The sequence below is a fragment of the Pelophylax lessonae genome (genome assembly GCF_965119305.1).
Source record: "Pelophylax lessonae genome assembly, chromosome: 13".
Lineage (NCBI taxonomy): Eukaryota > Metazoa > Chordata > Amphibia > Anura > Ranidae > Pelophylax > Pelophylax lessonae.
The window spans coordinates 162,307,518-162,333,444 of record NC_138780.1 but is presented as its reverse complement, the minus strand read 5'-3'; positions in this window follow the sequence as shown (position 1 = coordinate 162,333,444).

Genomic DNA, 25,927 nt, shown 5'->3' with positions numbered 1-25,927 from the left:
TCTTTTTTTTGTTTATAGCGCAGAAAATAAAAACCACAGGGGTGATCAAAAGAAAGCTCTATTTGTGAAAAAAAAAAAGGACATCAATTTTATTTGGCGTACAGCGTCACACGACCACGGAATTTTCAGTTAAACTTACGCAGTGCTGTATTGCAAAAAATGGCCTGGTCATGAAGGGGGTAAAACCTTCTCTTCCAGTAGTGGTTAAAGTGTCACTATAGGCAAATCTTTTTTGTTTTGGATAGAATGGAGATGGATGAGAACACCTGTCAGTTTGTATTGCTGTCATTCTCTATCTTTGTCCTGTTTACCATTATTGATGAAAGTAAAAGAAAATCCCACTATGATTGAGTGAGACCAGGGCCGCTGATAAGGCAGTACAGCCGGCCCACCATTACTGGGCTCAGTTCAAGTTCAAAAAGGGGCCGGGCTCTTGCTGACAGTGCCGAGCAGGAGGGTTGGCTGTACTGCATTACTGCAGACACCGATCCTTTTGTGCCTTCCCCTACAGCGCTGCCAGCTTCAGCTCCTCTTTCTCCTTTTCTCCCCCCTGCCCCCGCTGTCCATGACCCTCTGTGTGCCCCATTTCCCCGTTATGCTGTTGGCTTCCCTCCTCTCCTGTCCTCCAATTACTGTGGTGGTGTGGTGGGGGGGGGGATTGTTTCAGGGTGGAAAGTGGGGGAAGGGACACTTTCTATTCATTTACCTTTGCAGCTAAGGCTGCAGAGAAGGGGACTGACTAATCTATGTACTCAGTCCCTTTTTCAGTCTCAAATGTGAGACATCATGGGTGTGTTTTAACCCCTGATCCCCTGATATTTCACCAAAGCCCCCCCCCCCCCCAACAGGACAGTTCAAAAATGTAAAAATAATTCTATAATAAAATTATTTTAACATAAATTAAGGACTCTTCACACTTTGTTGTGTTTGTGTCAACTAATAAGGATTTTAGAGTGTACAAAGGCTATTGGGTAGGCTGTACGGGGTCCGGTAATTTCTACCCAGGGCCGGGACAAGGGGTGGGCAGGAGGGTCGGTTGCCCTGGGTTTAATGATTAATTGCAGGGATGGGGGGGGGCACCTTGATCCTAACCCTAAGGGAAGGCGGGGCGCAGTTTGGCATCCTTGCCCTGGGGGCTGGATGACCTTGTCCCGGCACTGTTTCTACCAGCAGCCCTGAGTGAGACCCTGGACCAGGGGTCTTCAAACTATGGCCCTCCAGTTGTTCAGGAACTACAATTCCCATCATGCCTAGTCATGTCTGTGAATGTCAGAGTTTTACAATGTCTCATGGGACGTGTAGTTCCACAACAGCTGGAGGGCCGTAGTTTGAGGATCCCTGCCCTGGACCTTACTCTCTTCTCTCCCTTTCCTTCTTCTCTTCTGGGAACCAGGCTTATTAGGTTTATGCTGGGGAGCAGGGGCATTTCCCACCCCCCCCTTTTTTTTCTTTATTACACTCTCTTCTTTTTTACGCTTCCCCTCCCCCATTTTATACGTACTATCTTCTCCATGATGTCTTTCTCATTCTAATTCATAGCTTGCTATTTCCATTTATGCCTACACACAAGTATATTTTTCTTGTAACAAGCCCATCCCTAGCGTTTGGCATTCAGCCTCCCTCTTATGACTTACCTAGGTTACTGTTTTATTGCTTAGGTACCCATATGACCACTGGGAGCAAAGCTCTGGAAACTCATGAGGCCGGGGAAGATACGCCTGCACAAGGCTTTGGTATACTTTTTTGTCTAATCAGATTTTAACAAAATTTTAGATAAAATTAGATTTAGATTACTGTCAAATAGGCTCTTACTAACATTATCTACGTTATTCATCAATCTCGAGGATTCATATACAATGTTTCAATTATAATTGAGATACCTGCTCTGAGAAAGTTTTGTGTCCTATCTCACATGTAACTTTTTGACATGAGCTCTAGAGGGCATTTTTACTTTTGTAACTGTACTTACGACCTCTGTATGTTCCGCTTACTTTTCTTTTTTTCAAAAAAGTTTTTGTGTTAAAAAAAAAAGAAAATCCTGAATTTTGGGTTGACATCAAAACAGTAATAGATGGGAAATCTTAAAATGAGGGCACAATTTCTGGTGTCACTCCAGGATTCCCACACTTTTGGAGGGATTTCCTCCTATTTCCTGTTTTGGTTAAGGGACAGGAAGTGAAGGAAAATGTCCCCTATGAGACACAGTTGGTAAAAAAAAAAACAAAAAAACAAAACACAGACAGGGGTTATAACTCTCCCTTACACAATTCAAAATTACCACAAAAAAAGTTTTGCCTTTATTGACACTTTAACAGACTTTGAGCAACTTTACCTAACTGTTTAGATTTGCTCATCCCTATGAAGATCACCCCACTGGATAGATTTGCTCATCCCTATGAAGACCACCCCACTGGATTGATTTGCTCATCCCTATAAGACCACCCTACTGGATAGATTTGCTCATCTCTATGAAGAAGACCACCACACTGGATAGATTTGCTCATCCCTATAAAGACCACCCCACTGGATAGATTTGCTCATCCCTATGAAGATCACCCCACTGGATAGATTGGCTCATCCCTATGAAGATCACCCCACTGGATAGATTTGCTCATCCCTATAAGACCACCCTACTGGATAGATTTGCTCATCTCTATGAAGAAGACCACCCCACTGGATAGATTTGCTCATCCCTATGAAGATCACCCCACTGGATAGATTTGCTCATCCCTATGAAGACCACCCCACTGGATAGATTTGCTCATTCCTATGAAGACCACCCCACTGGATAGATTTGCTCATCCCTATGAAGACCACCCCACTGGATAGATTTGCTCATCCCTATGAAGACCACCCCACTGGATTGGTATGTTACTCAGGTATATATTAAGATAATTGAAGAAAAAGCAAAGAATATACTTCATTACAATTTCTCCTCCTCTCTGAAAAGCTCAAATGTTCAAGTTAAAATTAGAAGGAAGAAGTCATTTGAAGTCTGACAATTGCTATCTCGGTAATTGCCTTATAGGTAACGCACACAAATTTAGCTCAGCATACTAAAATATGTGTATTTCATGCCGTAGTAATCATTCATTTCAGCCATGTGACTATTATGTTCACCTCCCGGTAAATTGTAACTATGGCCAAAAAAATAAAATTACATAAACTATGTAGTCTGTCACTGGCCTTAAAGTGGTATTAAACCCAAAAGCAAACATTTATTATATTGCAGCTTACCAAATCTTAGATGTGATAGCTGTATTCGTTTTCTTTTTTAGGCTTTCTTTGTGCACTGGTCCAAATCATTTGGTAGAAGGAGGATTATGGTGTGAGGCTGTTTTTCAGGGGTTGGGCTTGGCCCCTTAGTTCCAGTGAAGGGAACTCTTAAGGCATCAGCATACCAAGACATTTTGGACAATTTCATGCTCCCAACTTTGTGGGAACAGTTTGGGGATGGCCCCTTCCTATTCCTACATAACTGCACACCAGTGCTCAAACAAGGTCCATAAAGACATGGATGAGCGAGTTTGGGGTGGAAGAACTTGACTGGCCTGCACAGAGTTTTGATCTCAACCCACTAAAACACTTTTGGGATGAATTAGAGCAGGGACTGTGAGCCAGGTCTTCTTGTCCAACACCAGTGCCTGACCTCACAAATACGCTTCTGTTAGTATGATCAAACATTCCTATAGAAACACTCCTAAACCTTGTGGACAGCCTTCCGAGAAGAGTTGAAGCTGTTCAGAGGCGTAACTAGAACCTTCAGGGCCCTGATGCAAGAAACCATGAAGGGCCCCCAAGACCCCTGGCCGGGGCCCTTCCCTTCAAGCCCGGGGCTCTTCCCACTAATCCTGGGGCTCTTTAATCTCATTGCATGGCCTTTTATTATGGTCCCGCATCAGGATCCTTTCACAAGTTCTGCAGTGGGCCCCCTTCCTGCAATCTTGGGGCCTCCCCACAGTGGTGAAATGCCAGGGCCCGGTCGCAAGTGTGACCTTTGAGATCCTAGAAGTTCACCCACTGGTTTGCTACCGGGCCCCCTGGAGCATGGGGCCCGGTAGCGATTGCAACCCCTGCAACCCCTGTAGTTACGCCCCTGAAGCTGTTATAGCTGCAAAGGGTGGGCCAACTCAATATTGAACCCTACGGACTAAGACTGGGATGCCATTACAGTTCATGTGTGTAAAGGCAGGCATCCCAATACTTTTGACAATATAGTGTAGCTTGTGCATGTGTATATTGTATGCATAGTTTGTAATACTCTGTATGTCATGTATTTTCCTAAAGTTATAAGTAATTTGTACAGCATTCTTGTTTAGTTAAGCTCAATAATATATACAGAGGTTTTTTTTTTTCTTCTTTGTTTTACTGCAAAGTGACTGTTAAAGCCAAACCAAAACACACTGCTCCATAGATACAGTACAGTGGGTGAGCAGTGTTACCATAGGACAGAATGCATGTTAATAATGCCAGGATCCCCAGGTAGAAAAAGGACAAAAAAATTACTATTGGCAGCTGAAGCATTGCACCAAGAGACCTGGGGAGGGAAATGCCTTGCACCATCTATGGAGCTAATCTAGATTTTGCAGTAGAGCTGCACAATTCTGGATAAAATGAGAATCACAATTTTTTTGCCTAGAATAAAGATCACTCAAGATCAATTCTCTAACGATTCTCGGCATAACATATTTTATATTATACAAAAAAATTGGGCTAACTTCACTGTTTCATTTTTTTAAAGTCATTAAAGTGTATTTTTTCCCAAAAAGCTGTGTTTAAAATCTTCTGCGCAAATACAGCATGACATAAAAGATTGCAACGATCGTCATTTTATTCTCTAGGGTCTCTGCTAAAAAAAAAAAAAAATAATAATATATATATATATATATATATATATATATATATATATATATATATATATATAATTTTGTGGGGGTTCCATGTAATTTTTTTGCAAAAAATACTGATTTTGACTTTTTTAAGCAACAAGTGTCAGAAAAAGGCTTAGACCCCTTTTACACAGTTTTTCCGATCTGAATGATCAGTTTTTTTAGGTGGACCTGATTGGATGTTCCATGTAGCCCTATGTAGCGGCGGATGTCAGCGGAGACATCTCCGCTGACACCCTCTGCTATACCATCCGATGCTGTCCGTGAAATCCGGAGGGATGGAAACCCTATTTTCCATCGGTCCGGAGGATCGGATTGGATAGGATCGGATGAGAATGGACAGGCGGTCCGTTCTCATCCGATCTCCCATAGAGGACAGCAGGGATCTGACAGCTCCGTCTCCGCACACAGAGCGGAGATGGAGCTGTCATCCGCCTGCTCAGCGGGGATCGGCAGATCGATCCCCCGCTGAGCAGAACGGACTCCGTCGGGCACACCGCCCGTGTGAAAGGAGCCTTATGCTGGCCATACACCAGCCAAAAAATGGTTCAAACTCATTTTCGCAAAACAAAAAATTGGCCGTGAGAGCAGACGATCGTGCCATCATGTAATGACCGAATTTTTGAACAATAAATCGTTCAATGGACATAAATGAATCAGTTTTTCGTTCAGTTTGTCACATATACCTAGTGCATACAGTTCGGGCGAGAAACACATAAACCTTTCAATTTATCGTTCATTCGGCAGAATTTAACAAAACTGTTCCTTCGATTTTTCGGCTCTGAAAAGTTAAAACCAATTTTTTGATTGTTTCCATTAACTTGACGAAAAACGAACGAACGGACCAAATGACAGATTTTTTAATGATTTTTCGGCTAGTGTATGGCCAGCATAAGTCTTTAAGGCCTCTTGCACACTGCAGCTTAAAAAAGCTCAGTACAGCTTTTTTTTTTTCTGAGCTAAAATACAGCCCATTAATTGTAATGTGCCTATGCACACAGGTGCATAAATGAGCGCCGTGCATTCTTCTGTAGGAACAAAATAGAAAAATCTGCATTTTTGGACAGTAATTTACGCCTAATGCGCGCAAATATGCGGGATTGCGAACAAATGAACACACACGAACATACTGTTGATCTAAAAAAAAAAAGCTAATTTGCATATTTTACAAAAACGTGAGAATACATTTGCGTGAAAAGATGTGAATTTGACCGAAAAGACGCTAATTTGGGTTGACGCATATGCGCAACAATGCATGCATTATAATAAGACAAATACGCCTGAAATTTACGGCTGAAAAAGGAGATGACCAAACAAGAGTATCGTGTGTAAGAGGCCTAAGAGGTTAAACTGCCCTTTTGGTGTTTGTCCCTCTGTTTTGTCGGCATCGGCTGCTGAAAGTTGTGTACACACTAGCCAAAAATCGTACGATTTTACCTCGGACGGGAATTTTCGGCATATTTTCTACTAGTGTGCACCCCACTTTACTTAGACGGAAGTTCATTCCTTTGATCTAAAAGAACAAAATGATACATTGTAAAACATTGTGTTTATAGTTATCTTGCAGCCTTAACGATGTTGATAAACATTTGCTGGAGGCTCCTTTTTTTTTTCTATTTGACAGCTGTGAGTGAGCAGAGAACAGCTCTGTAAAGGGTCCATGTACACGGGACGCTGGAAATGGCCGTTTAGGAGCAGTTGGGCGTTTTTTTCAGAAGCCCCTGAACCCATCTACATTTTATCTTATCTGTCCATGTACACCAGGTCGTTTACAGTCATTTGCAGGCAGTTGCGTTCAGGGACTTTTTTAAGAAAGCAATTATTTGCGTTCGAACGTGTGTTTCCTGGCGTTTCAAACGTAAATTTTCCATTTTAAAGGGGAATAATTTTTGTTAACCTCTAGGAACGGTTCTAAACGCAAACGCCCGCTAAACGCGGGTGCAAACGCGACCTAACGGATGTTTCAAACGTCCTAAAAATTCCAGCATTCAAAGGGACTTTTAACAACGTCCTGTGCACATGGAGCCTAAGAACTAAGGACATGGCGTTTTAGGATCGTGAGGGGGGGATAATCGAGATCGTGATTTTTTTTAACGATTAATCGTGCAGCCCTACTTTGCTGTAATGTTTATGTCAATATAATTGCTTATACATCCTACGAAATATTATATGTTCTATTTAAATGCTTTTAAATGAGTAAACAAAGAGATCATTGCATAGATAAATGCATGACTAGAGTAAAAAGGAAAACTGAAATCTTATCTCCGGTGGCATTTCTCAGTAATGTGTTTCTCTAACGCATATTCCCTGTTGTCATATTATTTTGGTGTTTGAACTGTACAACAAAAAGGACCTCATTTTTTTAATTCTTCTCACAGGCAGATCTTTTTGCCAGTTAATCCAGTAAATCTTTTTGTGCGTTTCTAGGAGTGTATAATGGAAAACAGTATAAGGCTCTTTTCATTTTGCCTTAGTGTTCCTTTTGATCCAAACTGGATTGATGCTAAAGGCAATGCAAAGTATCAAACGTTACAGGCCTATAGATTGCTGGAAAACATTTCCAGAGCTGGCACTACGCGTTTCTTTTTTCTGTATATCAGCACAGGTTATTGTATAAGTAAATCATCTCAGAGTTTAATTGGACTGGCAACCTGCCACCCTTTGTATTTACCAGAAGTGCCAGTAGATCATAAATTAGCTGTGTGCCAACATCACCTAATAGTAACTGCTTAAAGTGGTATTCAACACAAAAGGAAACTTTTTTTATATTGCAGCTAACCAATTCTTAGTTGTGATGGCTGCATTCGTTTTCTTTCTTCTGTTTTCATCTAGTGATCCAGTCAGTAAGTCTGATGTTTTGCAAAAGAACAAGCTCTCTTGCAGATGCATTAGTTACGGGGGTGAGCCAAACCGTTCAACACTGACGTGGGTGCTTACATTGGTCAGCTTTTATTGTTTATGTAACACCTTTATCCCAAAAGGAGAAACTGTTTGATGCAACTGCTTATAAAGTGTTAGCTGGAGTTTGGCTTCAATTTGTTAGTGTTTTTAAATCAGCTAATATATCTAACACTTCCCTTAGATTAATTATGTTCAAAGGTTCCCCCCTGTGCTCCTTCATTCAGAGTAGAGGCACTCAAATACAAATGGTGTGTTAATGGTAGGATCATAAGGTGAAAAAAAAAAGGGGGAGAAAACAAATGCAACCACCACATCTACTGATTGGCAAGCTGCAATACAATAGATTTTTGGTTTTGGGTTTAACCACTTCTGGACTGCAAGGTTTTCCCCCTTAATGACCAGGCCATTTTTTTTGCGATATGGCACTGTGTTTTTTAACTGAAAATTGCGCAAGCATACGAAGCTGTACCCAAATAAAATCAATGTCCTTTCTTTTTTTCCCCCACAAAAAGAGCTTTCTTTTGGTGGTATTTGATCACCTCTGCGATTTTATTTTTTTTGCGCTATAAGCAAAAAAGGGTGACAATTCTGAAAAATAAAAAAATATATTATTATTTTTTATTTATTTTTATTTAATTTATTACTTTCTGCTATATAAAATTCCCCAAAAAAAAAAAAAAAATGTTTTCATTATTTTAGGCCAACTTGTATTCTGCTACATATTTTTGTTAAAAAAAAAAAAAAAATCCCAATAAGTGTATATTGATTGGTTTGCGCAAAAATTATCATGTATACAAACAAAAGATTTATGTCACTTTTATTTATTTTTTACTAATAATGGCGGCGATCAGCGATTTTTAGCTGCAACATTGCGGCGGAAAGATCGAACACCTGACATTTTTGAGGGACCAGTGACATTACTACAGTAATCAGTGCTAAAAATATGCACTGTTACTGTAATAATGACACTGGCAGGGAAGGGGTTAACACCAGGGGCGATCAAAGGGTAAAATGTGTCCCTAGGGGGTGCTTTCTAACTGTGTGGGGGTTGTATGTACTGAATGAACACAGAGACCTGTGTTCCTAAATAAGAGGAACACAGGATCCCTGTGTTCCTTACTGACAGAACAGCGGTCTGCCGTGTTTACAATGGCAGACCACAGTTCTGTCTCCACAGGCAGATTTCTAATGGTAGCCCTGTCTGGCACTCTTAAGTTTTTTACAAATCTTTTTCGGCATACTGGGCACCAAAGGGGTGCCCACCTCTGGTCTCTTACTAGGTAAGATTCTTCATTTTGTGCAAAAATAATATTTGTAACTATAAAATATGTTCTCTTCTAGAAACAAACAAATCCAGAAGACATAAAATACCCATTAGAGAAACCTGCCAGTTAACGATGAAGTGAGATGGAGTACAAGTATAGAGGTTCTCCAAATCTTATATGATTGAAAATGTTAAGTTTATCTGTAAACTTTACCATAAATCTTTGCACTGTTAAATTATAAATAAAAAATCTTCAATTTCTCAATTCCCTTTCTGTATAGAAAAACAGTACACATTTGTTTCAAATTTTTGTAAATCTATGGGGCAAACATAAGGCCATATTCCGTGATCTATAGATGTAAAATGGCCACCATGACTTCTAGCCAAGTGGAGCCTGATTGTATTGGTTATTTGATCCAGCTATAACCTAGACGTTTGTGCCTTAACATATACTCATTAAATAGGTATGTCTATATAGACTCTGAAAGAATATGCACGTGGTGTATAATTACCTGTTTTATGTTTATGGGCCCTTTAGGTTAGTGTCATACTATTCCTAGTATTGAAAAAAAAGGGAGAAGTTTGGGACTTTAAATGAAGGACATGTAGTGTTGGCAGGGAATGATAAGATAACATTTATTGATACATACAGATAAATGGCATTTTTGGATACATACAGATATAAACACATAAAAATATAAAAATAGACATAGTCATGTTTGTAAATAAGTACACAAGTGTAAGAATTATGTAAACTGTATATTATTCCCCAAATGCAATGGCATAATGATCGACATGGCTGATTCCAAAGAGTATACATATTCGTGTCAGAATAATGTGTTCTATGGTAAACATCATAGCCTCAACGCGTTTCGTGGACCCAAATCGCCACTTCATCAGGAGTAGATGTATATAAAATTCTATAGAAAAAGGAGGATAAGGAATATAAGCATAATGAAGATGATTGCAATTGAGGGGGGAAGAGAGAAAAGGGGAAAGATAGACCCCAAAAATTCAAAACTTGCGTAGCAGCACACATATTATGGCATTGAATTTGGAGAGTCCAAAATGTCTCATCTAGATCGCCCGCCTGTGTGCCCTCAGCTCCCGTGGGAGGCATTTGGGACTCTCCAAATTCAATGCCATAATATGTGTGCTGCTACGCAAGGTTTGAATTTTTGGGGTCTATCTTTCCCCTTTTCTCTCTTCCCCCCTCAATTGCAATCATCTTCATTATGCTTATATTCCTTATCCTCCTTTTTCTATAGAATTTTATATACATCTACTCCTGATGAAGTGGCGATTTGGGTCCACGAAACGCGTTGAGGCTATGATTTTTACTATAGAACACATTATTCTGACACGAATGTGTATACTCTTTGGAATCAGCCATGTCGATCATTATGCGATTGCATTTGGGGAATAATATACAGTTTACATAATTCTTACACTTGTGTACTTATTTACAAACGTGACTATGTCTATTTTTATATTATTATGTGTTTATATCTGTATGTATCCAAAAATGCCATTTATCTGTATGTATCAATAAATGTTATCTTATCATTCCCTGCCAACACTACATGTCCTTCATTTAAAGTCCCAAACTTCTCCCTTTTTTTTTTCAATTCATTGAATAGGGATGGAGATGCATGGCAAATCCCACCAAGCGTCTCATTTAAAGTCCCAAACCTTCCCCTCTTTTTTCTGCATACTATTCCTAGTACATATGATGCCTTGGATACTCGAACGATTAATATATATTGGATTCTTGTGCTGATGATCTGGCTGCATATACCTTCATCCTCTCCAGTTATAGTAAGAACTCCTTATAATTTTTTTTCCTCTAATTGCTAAGTTATAGTATAGGTGAGGATAGACAGCATAAAAACAACGATAAATATATGCATTTTTTTATACATAAATAAGGACTTAAGGACAAATATATACCTATATTTTTTATAATATGTTTAGGATCTCTCTGGTCAACCTCTTCTATTATACTTCAGCGCCCGCTGAGGGGGATTTTACGCTTGTGTGGTTGTGGTACTTAGGTGGGTCTTACACAGTTTTGCATGACTGTCCTCTGATAAACATTTTGACTTATATTGATTGACATGCATATGATATGTATTGATATGTATATGTGTAAAATGATGACTCTTCCTGTTATAGATGAGTACTATTTGGCTCCTCAAGCCCTGATGAAGCAACAAGGGAAACACGTTGGCTTTTGAGGACCCATCGCTGCAACACTTGTTATGTAACCACAACTACTTGGATCTCTATGTGTTCATATGGTTCTGTATTGTATGTTTTAAGGAGATGCACTTAGCATCTATTTTATATGTGAACGAATACATTTGATATTTTATTAACATTATTCAAGTTAACCTTGTAACTAACTTCACATGTACATTATACGTTTGTAAACCATCTTACTTTTAGAAAAAACAGTATTAAAGCAAAATATAGATATTCTAGACCAATATACTGTACAATTAGTAAGATTAAAGCGGAGTTCCGGGCACAAAAACTACCTTTTTTTTTGTGCCCGTCCGCTTGGTCTTCTTAACCTGAAAAGGAATTGGATAGTTAGGTTTTTTTTTTTTTTTACACTCACCTTGTAATTTTAGATAGAATATACTCACCTGTTCTTCACTTCCTCCCTCAGCGCCGCGGCTCCGCCGTAACTTCCTGTCTTGCGATGATTCCTGGGAGCTGAACGTCATCGCTCCCAGGAATCAATGCGACGGCACCGGCCCCGCTCGTCACTTCCGGGGCGACGCTGCATTCCCTGCTAAACAGCTTCTGGGCATTCCCAGAAGCTGTGGAGGAATGCGGCGCCGCACCGGAAGTGACGAGAGGGGCTGGTGCAGGTGCATTCTGGGAGAAGAAGACGCCGAAGAGGATCGCGCCGGCTTCAGCTGCCCACAAGAGAGATGGCAACGCTGTGGAAGAAATTTTATAAGTGAGTATTTCTTCTTGCAGGTAAGTGCCAACTCGGGACAGATCAGAGGCTAGCCATTGTGGAATGTGCTAGCCCTGACTGTCCCGGGGGTATGTTTATTAAAAAAATGTTTCTGTGCCCGGAATTCCGCTTTAAGCTAAAACATAGTCAGCAAACATATTTTTTCACTTAACAAATACAACTTCATGCTATTAAAAAAAAAACACAAAAGCACATTTTTTTGCTCAAAAAGCTATATTCTTTATCCTTTGTTCTGTTATTTCCCATCAAAGTTGATAAATAACCCTGTTCTCAAAAGAAGGAGACTATACAGCCTGTCTCAACCTTTATCCAGACCTTGAACTAGGCAGAGGAGGAGATGAGTGTCAGTGCCCGCTTAGTGCAAGTCTGGCAGATAAGGAATGATAAATGTAGATTGCTTCCCCAGTGACACAAGCATTAGTTCAGAATCAGCTGGAGTTATAGGAAGGAACGGCCAACTGTTTGGCTTCTCAGTTGAACTTTGATGCCCCAAACTCTCTAATGACTTGCTAGGAAGCTGGAATTCTGTACAGTTGTATTTGGCTGGATTCCTTGTTGTCATAAATCCAGAATCCAAATCAAACATTTTTAGCAGTAAATATTATTATTCTTAATATTTGCTTTCTCATTATGTGTGCATAGAAAGCGGAGGAGAGAGATGTAGAGAGAAAATTGCAGAAGGATGGCATTCATCGCAAAATGTTGAATACTATGAAGGATCATGAAAGATGAATACATAAGTGCCTTTATAATTCAAAGAATGAATAGATAGAATACAAAAGCTCTACCAGAACATTTTTTAGTAGATTTTTACAGAGAATTCACTGCATTTTTTCCTGAAATGAGCAGAAAGGAAGCTACACAAGGCATGCACAGGATTAATAATATAATCCTTGACCAGTTCATTGCTGACAGCTTTATGACTTAGGTCTCCATACAGCAGTGGTCCCCAAACTGTTGCCTGTGGGCTGAATGCGCCCATTGGACTGTTTTTATCAAGCCTTTATGGAACTTTTCCTCCCACTGACACAATGAGGTACTGTTCCTCCAACTGACACCAACAATGAGGCAAAAATCCTTCGACTTACACAATTGATGGAGCATACAGTAATTCCTCCCACTGACATTAAAGATGGTGCACTGACACCAACGATAAGCACAATTTCTCCCACTGAAACTAAACATAGAAACAGAGCAGTTGTGTGAGTTGTAGGTTTTCTCTCTCCCCTCTCCCACTGGCTGTGCTGTGGCTGTATGTCACCCCTTCCTTCCCATTAGTAGCAAGGGAATGAAAATACAGCTGCTCAGGGTCAAGGGACATGTAGTCCTGATGGGGAGCACTGTACCATGAGGTAAATGACTGTAATAATCAACACCCAGTGATCGCTGCAAACTGGAGGCGAAGAGCACAGGACTTTTCTTGGGCAATTTACCGGAGGTCTCTGCAGTTTAGTGCAGGGAGCCTGAGGGTACAGGTCTGCTGTTTGGACCTGCCAGAGCCCATTAGAGAGAATGCTACAGAGGAGACAGAGCAGTACAGGAACCAGAATGTGCATACCTGCTGCTGTGTTCCGGAAACTGAGCCACAGAGAGTTGCTGTGTCTTGGGACTAGAGCTGGAGAGACCTATTGCTGTGTGGACCTGTTTGGGAGGACCTGATTGTGAGGACTGAGACCTCTGGGCAACTGACCGCCAGGTGTATGGGACCAAACCTGTGGCGTAACAGGAGTGGTGAGCGGAATTACAAAGCTCAATCCCTTGCTGCACACAGTTAATGCAATAGAGACTGCTCCTTACTTGGCAGTTAACCAGCCTTCCATTGCCCACACTAAAAAGAGACAGTTTCACATGCACCAACTTGCAGAAGGGCCCCAATGATAGCCAGTTAATACTTACATATAAACACCAGGTACTTAACAGCAAACCTCCAGGGGTACCCCGTCAGGAACACATACATCCATCCACTATTGGGGTTGTATGCATAGCGTGCACACAAAGACATTTATTTTTTAAATAGTCCATGTTGATGCTTTTAACCCTGTTTGCATCAGTTAAAATTTGGTTAACATTACTACAGTTCAGGTTATTGCCATCCTATAGGTCAGTGTTCACATTATCCAGTACAGCATCTTTATATGTGTTTGATTGCCTGTTTACTGATTCATGCTTTCTTTAACTGCCTTGGCATAATACTTCTATTTATTCTACCATCCAGTTGCTTGTGGCCTATTTTCAGTGTACTGTATAGAGTGGTGGTATACTAATGCTTACGTTACACTGGTGTGAGTCACCTATAACGAGGTGTGTCAGTGGGAACCGAGCAGCTTAAAGAGTCATGGCAGAACAGAGAATCCAGCATATTAAGTGGCTCCTGTGGAGTTAAGCGCAACAAGAGAAACAATTCCACCCACTGACATCACTGATGGGGTACAATTCCCCCAATTTACACCAACAATGGAGCACCACTCCTCTTACAAACACAAAAAATGAGGTACTTTTCCTTCCACTTACACAATCCATGAGGCGCTATTACTTCCACTTACAAAAAACCAGTAACCCAATTTGTCCCACTGACAACAGCCACCATGGGGCACTATTCCTGCCACTCACACAAACCATGGGGTACTATTCCTTCCACTGACTCCAACAATGGAGGAATTATTCTTTTTTTTTGCATCCATAATAGGGCATTATTCCTCCTCCCCATGACTACATATGCTATGTTATTTTTTAGGCTCACTGGAAATCCAATCCTGGGTTGTTATATACTCCAACTGTGCTTGTTTACTGAATGCAAGGCATTTAATACTGCCATTGGCCACTGTCCGGCCCCTCTAAACTCTAAAAGAGTGTCCATTTGATTGCTCTGTAGAATGCAGGCCAATTTTCTGCTGCCAGATAAGGAGAGGTTGAAGAGCAATGATACATTTAATCACAACGCCTACAGCTACAGTTGTCAAGAATATGTAAATACTTTAATGTCCATTGTTTGGTGCAGGTTCATTTTTTTTCTCCTAAATGTTGGGTTATTTATTCTGTTATCCAATGTCATTTCAGCTAAAAAAAGTTGGGTTTAGTAACTAAAGGGGTAAGTTTAATTTAATGTATTCATCCTTTTCTGCTCCCCTTCCCCAAGCACTTTAAGCATATCATACTTACCCACAACATTACTGTTCAGAGATCTTTATTGTACCGTCTACCTGGCACAGCACAGTCCCTGAAAATTGCAGCCTCAGAAATCCAATTTGTATCCCATTTGTACGCTGCAGTCTCCATCCACTTCAATAAAAAGCCCATAGGTAAGCCTCCATGGGGGAAGCCACCAAGATTAATGTATTTTGTTAGGTAGAGTTAATAAAACATCACATCAAAGGTACACAAATTCTGTGTATTTTATATTTGTATTGCTGTTCTGAACCTGCTGGGATTCCAAATTTTTTTTTTGTTGCTGATAATTAAAATTTCCAGAGCATCTAATGTGAAAGGCCAAACATCATCACAGCTCTTCTGGTGACAAATCCATCTTGTTTCCCTCATTGATTTTCTAAATGGCGAAGTTACTGTCTTGAAATAACAGCTCTGTTTACCCGTTTTAATTTCAGTAGCATGAATGTCACATCAGCTGTCACTGCTCTAGCTGTAAGGAATCACAAATTTCAGCGAGCACAGTATGACATACAATTGTATCTGAATAATTAAACACTAATACATTGCTGTATCTATTCTTTAAAGCTGAAGTTTAGCTTTCCAATACTTTTTTTCTTTTTACCTGGGAGATATTTTCCTCCCTCCTAGATTGTAAGCTTTAATGAGCAAGGCCCTCTGATTACTCCTGTATTCAATTGTATTGTAACTGTGCTGTCTGTCTTCATGCTATAAAGGGCTCCACAAACTGTTGGCACTACATAAATCCTGTATAATAATAATATTTTATGAGAATCCCTGGTGTAGCCAGGTTGAAATATGGCATCATAGTAGTGAATTGCGATTTAGGCCTGGATCGGTTGCTCCTTTAAGAACTGGGAAGAAGATGGGTTTCTCCCAAGGAAGGTGAACTGGATTATGGGGGATGTAGTTTGAAAGAAGGCAGAGACCATGCATTGATGTATTGACTGGACCACACTCCCAGGGAGCCTTGAGGGATCCCCACAGGATCATGGGAGTTGAGATAAATTGGGGGCGGAGTCAGATGCGCGCTCTCTTGCTTCGGGGAACTCGTGGAGTGCGGGTGTGCGGAGAAGAGCAGCTGAACGGACTGACCAGGAGAGAGACCTAGCTTGTGGAGAGAACACATCCTGAGAGAGAAGGACAGCGGAAGTCATGGTCAGGTGACTTGTCCAGTGTTGGGGATTGAAAGGACAGTGAGCGGTGCGGAGAGAGAAAGAGAGGCCTACACACAGAGTGCTGAAGTTGTCTGTGATGCAGCATCAGAGAGAGTGAGCCCTGTGGAAGGCTGTGACGATCACTGCTGGACACTGCCGCTACAGTAAAGTGCCCGGTGATCTGTGGAGAATCGCAAGCATACTTATAACTATACACAGCATACATTTACATTAGGACCTGGATATTGCCTACACCCCTTTTGTGGATTACAAATATCACTTAAATAAGAGATTAGAGCTCCAACTTCTGGCGAAGAACCGCAAAGCCTTGCTAGGGTAGTGACTCTATTGATTAATCCTTAAAGGGGTCCCCCAGACTTTAGAGTGTTTATGGCAGTTATTTAGATTGAATATTTTAGATAGAGAGGACATGACAGTGATTGCTGAGTATATTAAGTTTGAGTTGCTTAATAGTGAACAACACAATATTGCATCATAGTCACTCTCACTTACTACAAATATATAATACAATATATAGATTGCTAGTATCTCATTTAAGTCGGTGTTTGTGTCTCAAGTCCCATATATATCATTGGGATTTGGGAGATCAATCTCTTCCTAATTCTTGATTGTATGTTTTGTTGTGTTGATTTTGTATCTGTTATATTTAACTTGATCCAGTAAACTGTTACACTGGTACATAAGCGTCAAGAGTATTACTGTCCTAATATGTCTGAACCTACTAATTACTACACAGAGTATCTCTGTGTTCATGAGGTTGTTGCCAGTCCATGCGAGTAATTATGATAGAAACTTCCCTTGTTTGCACTTTAAAAACTTGGAATTTGTGGTATTTTTTTCCCTGTTACTTATACTCATTTATGTTTTATTTATTTTTTTCCATGTGACTCATCCATAACACATTCTCAGAGTGGAGACCCTCTGTCCAGGGAGAGGGAGAGAGAGAGAGAGAGATAGAGAGACGTTCCATATATATATATATATATATATATATACACAGGGAGTGCAGAATTATTAGGCAAATGAGTATTTTGACCACATCATCCTCTTTATGCATGTTGTCTTACTCCAAGCTGTATAGGCTCGAAAGCCTACTACCAATTAAGCATATTAGGTGATGTGCATCTCTGTAATGAGAAGGGGTGTGGTCTAATGACATCAACACCCTATATCAGGTGTGCATAATTATTAGGCAACTTCCTTTCCTTGGGCAAAATGGGTCAAAAGAAGGACTTGACAGGCTCAGAAAAGTCAAAAATAGTGAGATATCTTGCAGAGGGATGCAGCACTCTTAAAATTGCAAAGCTTCTGAAGCGTGATCATCGAACAATCAAGCATTTCATTCAAAATAGTCAACAGGGTCGCAAGAAGCGTGTGGAAAAACCAAGGCGCAAAATAACAGCCCATGAACTGAGAAAAGTCAAGCGTGCAGCTGCCAAGATGCCACTTGCCACGAGTTTGGCCATATTTCAGAGCTGCAACATCACTTGAGTGCCCAAAAGCACAAGGTGTGCAATACTCAGAGACATGGCCAAGGTAAGAAAGGCTGAAAAACGACCACCACTGAACAAGACACACAAGCTGAAACGTCAAGACTGTGCCAAGAAATATCTCATGACTGATTTTTCAAAGGTTTTTTGGACTGATGAAATGAGAGTGAGTCTTGATGGGCCAGATGGATGGGCCCGTGGCTGGATTGGTAAAGGGCAGAGAGCTCCAGTCCAACTCAGACGCCAGCAAGGTGGAGGTGGAGTACTGGTTTGGGCTGGTATCATCAAAGATGAGCTTGTGGGGCCTTTTCGGGTTGAGGATGGAGTCAAGCTCAACTCCCAGTCCTACTGCCAGTTTCTGGAAGACACCTTCTTCAAGCAGTGGTACAGGAAGAAGTCTGCATCCTTCAAGAAAAACATGATTTTCATGCAGGACAATGCTCCATCACTCCACGTCCAAGTACTCCACGGCGTGGCTGGCAAGAAAGGGTATAAAAGAAGATAAGCTAATGACATGGCCTCCTTGTTCACCTGATCTGAACCCCATTGAGAACCTGTGGTCCATCATCAAATGTGAGATTTACAAGGAGGGAAAACAGTACACCTCTCTGAACAGTGTCTGGGAGGCTGTGGTTGCTGCTGCACGCAATGTTGATGGTGAACAGATCAAAACACTGACAGAATCCATGGATGGCAGGCTTTTGCGTGTCCTTGCAAAGAAAGGTGGCTATATTGGTCACTGATTTGTTTTTGTTTTGTTTTTGAATGTCAGAAATGTATATTTGTGAATGTTGAGATGTTATATTGGTTTCACTGGTAAAAATAAATAATTGAAATGGGTATTCTGTATATTTGATTTTTGTTAAGTTGCCTAATAATTATGCACAGTAATAGTCACCTGCACACACGGATATCCCCCTAAAATAGCTAAAACTAAAAACAAACTAAAAACTACTTCCAAAAATAGTCAGCTTTGATATTAATGAGTTTTTTGGGTTCATTGAGAACATGGTTGTTGTTCAATAATAAAATTAATCCTCAAAAATACTCATTTGCCTAATAATTCTGCACTCCCTGTATATATAAATATATTTTATTTTTTTTTGGGAGCTGCCTGCATACTCCATTTATATTTGGTGCAGACACATGACTAGTGTTGAGCGAACACGGACTGTATTATTCGTGTTCGTACCGAATAATTGGATTTTTTTTACCCGAACACGGACACGGACACTTTACTGTATGTTCGGGTAAAAATCCGTGTTCGGTCGTTTTATTTCCGGGTTTTGCATGCTTTGGCGCTCTTTTCATGGCGGGCTTTCAACAGCCAATCAACAATCGTTTAACTGGTGTGCCTTAAGCCATCCCAGCCATGCCTGCAAATGTCTTAGTAGCTGTGATTGGCCGTCTGAAGCATGTGACCAAGTCTTTATAAGTTCGAGGCAGCCGCCGCAGCAGCGTCATTCTGCTGCTTAGCTAAGGGACAGAGCACACATCAATGTGCTGGCTGCTGATTAGGGAAAGATAGGCAGGAAAAAAACATTTGTGTCCGGATAGAATTGAGGGACAGGTCGGAGTGTTTAGGCAGGGCGAGTTGTAGGCATTTTAGGGATAGAGTCTGCTGAATTATAGGGTCAGTGTCTTCTACAAACTACAATCGATATTGCTGTGTGGGGTGAATCTGCACTCAATCCTGATCTACGATCTCTTCTCAATCCTGTTAGGGACAGAGTCTGCTGAATTTTAGGGAAACTGTGTTCTACAAACTACAATCGATATTGCTGTGTGGTGTGGGATTGGAGATAGGCAGGTGTCAGTGATCCACATCCATTTTTCTGTGTGTGAGCTGCAGTGAACACAATCTTTTTGGGCTGCAGTGAACACAATCTTTTTGGGCTGCAGTGAACACAATCTTTTTGGGGTGCAGTGAACAAAATCTTTTTGGGGTGCAGTGAACACAATCCTTTTTGGTGTGCAGTGAACACAATCTTTGTGGGGTGCAGTGAACAAAATCCTTTGTGGGGTGCAGTGAACACAATCTTTTTGGGGTGCAGTGAACAAAATCCTTTTTGGGGTGCAGTGAACAACATCCTTTTTGGGGTGCAGTGAACACAATCTTTTTGGGGTGCAGTGAACAAAATCCTTTGTGGGGTGCAGTGAACACAATCTTTTTGGGGTGCAGTGAACACAATCTTTTTGGGGTGGAGTGAACAACATCCTTTTTGGGGTGCAGTGAACAAAATCCTTTTTGGGGTGCAGTGAACAAAATCATTTTTGGGGTGCAGTGAACACAATCTTTTTGGGGTGCAGTGAACACAATCTTTGTGGGGTGCAGTGAACACAATCTTTTTGGGGTGGAGTGAACAACATCCTTTTTGGGGTGCAGTGAACAACATCCTTTTTGGGGTGCAGTGAACACAATCTTTTTGGGGTGCAGTGAACACAATCTTTGTGGGGTACAGTGAACAGAATCTTTGTGGGGTGCAGTGAACACAATCTTTGGGGGGTACAGTGAACACAATCTTTTTGGGGTGCAGTGAACACAATCTTTGTGGGGTGCAGTGAACACAATCTTTTTGGGGTGGAGTGAACAAAATCATTTTTGGGGTGCAGTGAACAACATCCTTTTTGGGGTGCAGTGATCAAAATCCTTTTTGGGGTGCAGTGAACACAATCTTTTTGGGGTGCAGTGAACAAAATCCTTTGTGGGGTGCAGTGAACAGAATCTTTGTGGGGTGCAGTGAACACAATCTTTGGGGGGGTACAGTGAACACAATCTTTTTGGGGTGCAGTGAACACAATCTTTGTGGGGTACAGTGAACAGAATCTTTGTGGGGTGCAGTGAACACAATCTTTGGGGGGTACAGTGAACACAATCTTTTTGGGGTGCAGTGAACACAATCTTTGGGGGGTACAGTGAACACAATCTTTTTGGGGTGCAGTGAACACAATCTTTGTGGGGTGCAGTGAACACAATCTTTGGGGGGGTACAGTGAACACAATCTTTTTGGGGTGCAGTGAACAACATCCTTTTAGGGTGCAGTGAACACAATCTTTGTGGGGTGCAGTGAACAACATCCTTTTAGGGTGCAGTGAACACAATCTTTGTGGGGTACAGTGAACAGAATCTTTGTGGGGTGCAGTGAACACAATCTTTGGGGGGTACAGTGAACACAATCTTTGTGAGGTGCAGTGAACACAATCTTTGTGGGGTGCAGTGAACACAATCATTGTGGGGTGCAGTGAACTCAATCTTTGTGGGGTACAGTGAACACAATCTCATACTTCTGAAGATTTGAGGGTGCTGCCTGTTCCATACTCCCCCTACTCCTCATCTAGCCTTTTAGGGGTACAAACAATAGTAATTGGGGCCTAGTGTGGTTGTGTACGTGTGATATACATACACTTTTTTTGGATCATATTTTCTATTCCGCTATTTAATCAAAAACCTTTGGGGATCAGTTAAATTGGGGGATAGTCTGTGTTGGTACGTGTGAGAGAGATCCACCTTTCCAAGTTGTTGGGGTTCATCTCATACTTCTGAAGGTTTGAGGGTGCTGCCTGTTCCATACTCCCCCTACTCCTAGCCTTTTAGGGGTACAAACAATAGTAATTGGGGCCTAGTGTGGTTGTGTACGTGTGATATACATACACTTTTTTTGGATCATATTTTCTATTCCGCTATTTAATCAAAAACCTTTGGGGATCAGTTAAATTGGGGGATAGTCTGTGTTGGTACGTGTGAGAGAGATCCACCTTTCCAAGTTGTTGGGGTTCATCTCATACTTCTGAAGGTTTGAGGGTGCTGCCTGTTCCATACCCCCCCTACTCCTCATCTAGCCTTTTAGGGGTACAAACAATAGTAATTGGGGCCTAGTGTGGTTGTGTACGTGTGATATACATACACTTTTTTTGGATCATATTTTCTATTCCGCTATTTAATCAAAAACCTTTGGGGATCAGTTAAATTGGGGGATAGTCTGTGTTGGTACGTGTGAGAGAGATCCACCTTTCCAAGTTGTTGGGGTTCATCTCATACTTCTGAAGGTTTGAGGGTGCTGCCTGTTCCATACCCCCCCTACTCCTCATCTAGCCTTTTAGGGGTACAAACAATAGTAATTGGGGCCTAGTGTGGTTGTGTACGTGTGATATACATACACTTTTTTTGGATCATATTTTCTATTCCGCTATTTAATCAAAAACCTTTGGGGATCAGTTAAATTGGGGGATAGTCTGTGTTGGTACGTGTGAGAGAGATCCACCTTTCCAAGTTTTTGGGGTTCATCTCATACTTCTGAAGATTTGAGGGTGCTGCCTGTTCCATACCCCCCCTACTCCTCATCTAGCCTTTTAGGGGTACAAACAATAGTAATTGGGGCCTAGTGTGGTTGTGTACGTGTGATATACATACACTTTTTTTGGATCATATTTTCTATTCCGCTATTTAATCAAAAACCTTTGGGGATCAGTTAAATTGGGGGATAGTCTGTGTTGGTACGTGTGAGAGAGATCCACCTTTCCAAGTTGTTGGGGTTCATCTCATACTTCTGAAGGTTTGAGGGTGCTGCCTGTTCCATACCCCCCCTACTCCTCATCTAGCCTTTTAGGGGTACAAACAATAGTAATTGGGGCCTAGTGTGGTTGTGTACGTGTGATATACATACACTTTTTTTGGATCATATTTTCTATTCCGCTATTTAATCAAAAACCTTTGGGGATCAGTTAAATTGGGGGATAGTCTGTGTTGGTACGTGTGAGAGAGATCCACCTTTCCAAGTTTTTGGGGTTCATCTCATACTTCTGAAGATTTGAGGGTGCTGCCTGTTCCATACCCCCCCTACTCCTCATCTAGCCTTTTAGGGGTACAAACAATAGTAATTGGGGCCTAGTGTGGTTGTGTACGTGTGATATACATACACTTTTTTTGGATCATATTTTCTATTCCGCTATTTAATCAAAAACCTTTGGGGATCAGTTAAATTGGGGGATAGTCTGTGTTGGTACGTGTGAGAGAGATCCACCTTTCCAAGTTGTTGGGGTTCATCTCATACTTCTGAAGGTTTGAGGGTGCTGCCTGTTCCATACTCCCCCTACTCCTAGCCTTTTAGGGGTACAAACAATAGTAATTGGGGCCTAGTGTGGTTGTGTACGTGTGATATACATACACTTTTTTTGGATCATATTTTCTATTCCGCTATTTAATCAAAAACCTTTGGGGATCAGTTAAATTGGGGGATAGTCTGTGTTGGTACGTGTGAGAGAGATCCACCTTTCCAAGTTTTTGGGGTTCATCTCATACTTCTGAAGATTTGAGGGTGCTGCCTGTTCCATACCCCCCCTACTCCTCATCTAGCCTTTTAGGGGTACAAACAATAGTAATTGGGGCCTAGTGTGGTTGTGTACGTGTGATATACATACACTTTTTTTGGATCATATTTTCTATTCCGCTATTTAATCAAAAACCTTTGGGGATCAGTTAAATTGGGGGATAGTCTGTGTTGGTACGTGTGAGAGAGATCCACCTTTCCAAGTTGTTGGGGTTCATCTCATACTTCTGAAGGTTTGAGGGTGCTGCCTGTTCCATACTCCCCCTACTCCTAGCCTTTTAGGGGTACAAACAATAGTAATTGGGGCCTAGTGTGGTTGTGTACGTGTGATATACATACACTTTTTTTGGATCATATTTTCTATTCCGCTATTTAATCAAAAACCTTTGGGGATCAGTTAAATTGGGGGATAGTCTGTGTTGGTACGTGTGAGAGAGATCCACCTTTCCAAGTTGTTGGGGTTCATCTCATACTTCTGAAGGTTTGAGGGTGCTGCCTGTTCCATACTCCCCCTACTCCTAGCCTTTTAGGGGTACAAACAATAGTAATTGGGGCCTAGTGTGGTTGTGTACGTGTGATATACATACACTTTTTTTGGATCATATTTTCTATTCCGCTATTTAATCAAAAACCTTTGGGGATCAGTTAAATTGGGGGATAGTCTGTGTTGGTACGTGTGAGAGAGATCCACCTTTCCAAGTTGTTGGGGTTCATCTCATACTTCTGAAGGTTTGAGGGTGCTGCCTGTTCCATACCCCCCCTACTCCTCATCTAGCCTTTTAGGGGTACAAACAATAGTAATTGGGGCCTAGTGTGGTTGTGTACGTGTGATATACATACACTTTTTTTGGATCATATTTTCTATTCCGCTATTTAATCAAAAACCTTTGGGGATCAGTTAAATTGGGGGATAGTCTGTGTTGGTACGTGTGAGAGAGATCCACCTTTCCAAGTTGTTGGGGTTCATCTCATACTTCTGAAGGTTTGAGGGTGCTGCCTGTTCCATACCCCCCCTACTCCTCATCTAGCCTTTTAGGGGTACAAACAATAGTAATTGGGGCCCAGTGTGGTTGTGTACGTGTGATATACATACACTTTTTTTGGATCATATTTTCTATTCCGCTATTTAATTTAACTGGGCCTCCATGCGAGACCTGTGTGCCTTGTTGCGCTGTTTTGAGTACTCCACCAACATGGCCAGTGGCAATGACGCCGTTCTCAGCTTAACTATCCCACTTCTATGCCTCCTTGAAAAAACAATTCGGGCGATGATGGAAGAGGATGTGGCACAGGATGAGGAGGAGGAGGAGGATGAAGAGGTAACATTTCCAAGGCTTTCAGGGCAGTCATTCGCAAGGGGCTCCGAGGGTGGGTTCCTGCACACGCAAACGCCAGGGACGCAATTGTCCAGCAGGGGCACAGTTCTGGAGGATGAGGAGGATGAGGAGGAGGAGGAGCTGGAGGAGGAGATGGAACCATGTTCACAGCAGGGTGGCACCCAGGCCAGCTCATGGCCATCACTGGTGCGTGGCTGGGGGGATACAGAGGACACGGACGATACACCTCCCACAGAGGACAGCCTTTCGTTGCCTCTGGGCAGCCTGGCACACATGAGCGATTACATGCTGCAGTGTCTCCACAACGACCGCCGAGTTGCCCACATTCTAACTTGTGCTGATTACTGGGTGGCCACGCTGCTGGATCCCCGTTACAAGGACAACGTACCGTCCTTAATTCACTCACTGGAGCGCGATCGCAAGATGCGCGAGTACAAGCGCACGCTGGTAGACGCCATGCTGCTGGCATTCCCATCTGACAGCGGGGCCACAGTGGAAGCACAAGGCAGAGGAGGAGGAGGAGGAGGTCGCCAACGCAACCAGGGCACCGCCAGCACCTCAGAAGGCAGGGTTAGCATGGCCGAAATGTGGAAAAGCTTTGTCAGCACGCCACAACAAACAGCAGCACCAGCAGCTCAGATGGAACGTCTTAGCAGGAGGCAGCATTTTACCAACATGGTGGAGCAGTATGTGTGCACACGCCTACATGTAGTGAATGACGGGTCTGCCCCCTTCAACTTCTGGGTCTCCAAATTGGGCACATGGCCTGAGCTTGCCCTTTACGCCTTGGAGGTGCTGGCGTGCCCTGCAGCCAGTGTATTATCTGAACGGGTATTTAGCACGGCTGGGGGCGTTATAACAGACAAGCGCAGCCGTCTGTCCAGAGACAATGTGGACAAGCTCACGTTCATTAAAATGAACCAGGCATGGATCCCACGGGACTTTTCCGTACCTTATGCAGAATAGCAATGGATACCGACCTTACCCACCCATTGTTCCATTTTTGCTCTTTCTCACTCTTTTGGGGTGTACCCTCATTTAAAATTTTTGAAAAGAAGCAGTGTTGGCTACCTCGTCCTCCTCCTCAGGGCCAGATTAATGTAGGGGCTATTGGAGCTGCAGCTCCAGGCCCCTACCTTTTATATAGGCCCCGGGTTGGCCATATTCACTGTTACCGCTCTTCTGTCACTTGTAAACACAGAAGTCTGGCTTCTATGCTCGCTTCCCCAGGCAGCACCCTCAGAACCTCCCCACACAGCGTGAAGGCCGGACAAGGAGGGACAGTTGGCGATGCATGGATGTGTTTATGGGCTTCAGAGACAGCATCCCATGTTGAATTAGGCATGCATGGCTGCACCCTTCCTCCTCTGGGTGCATGGCAAGG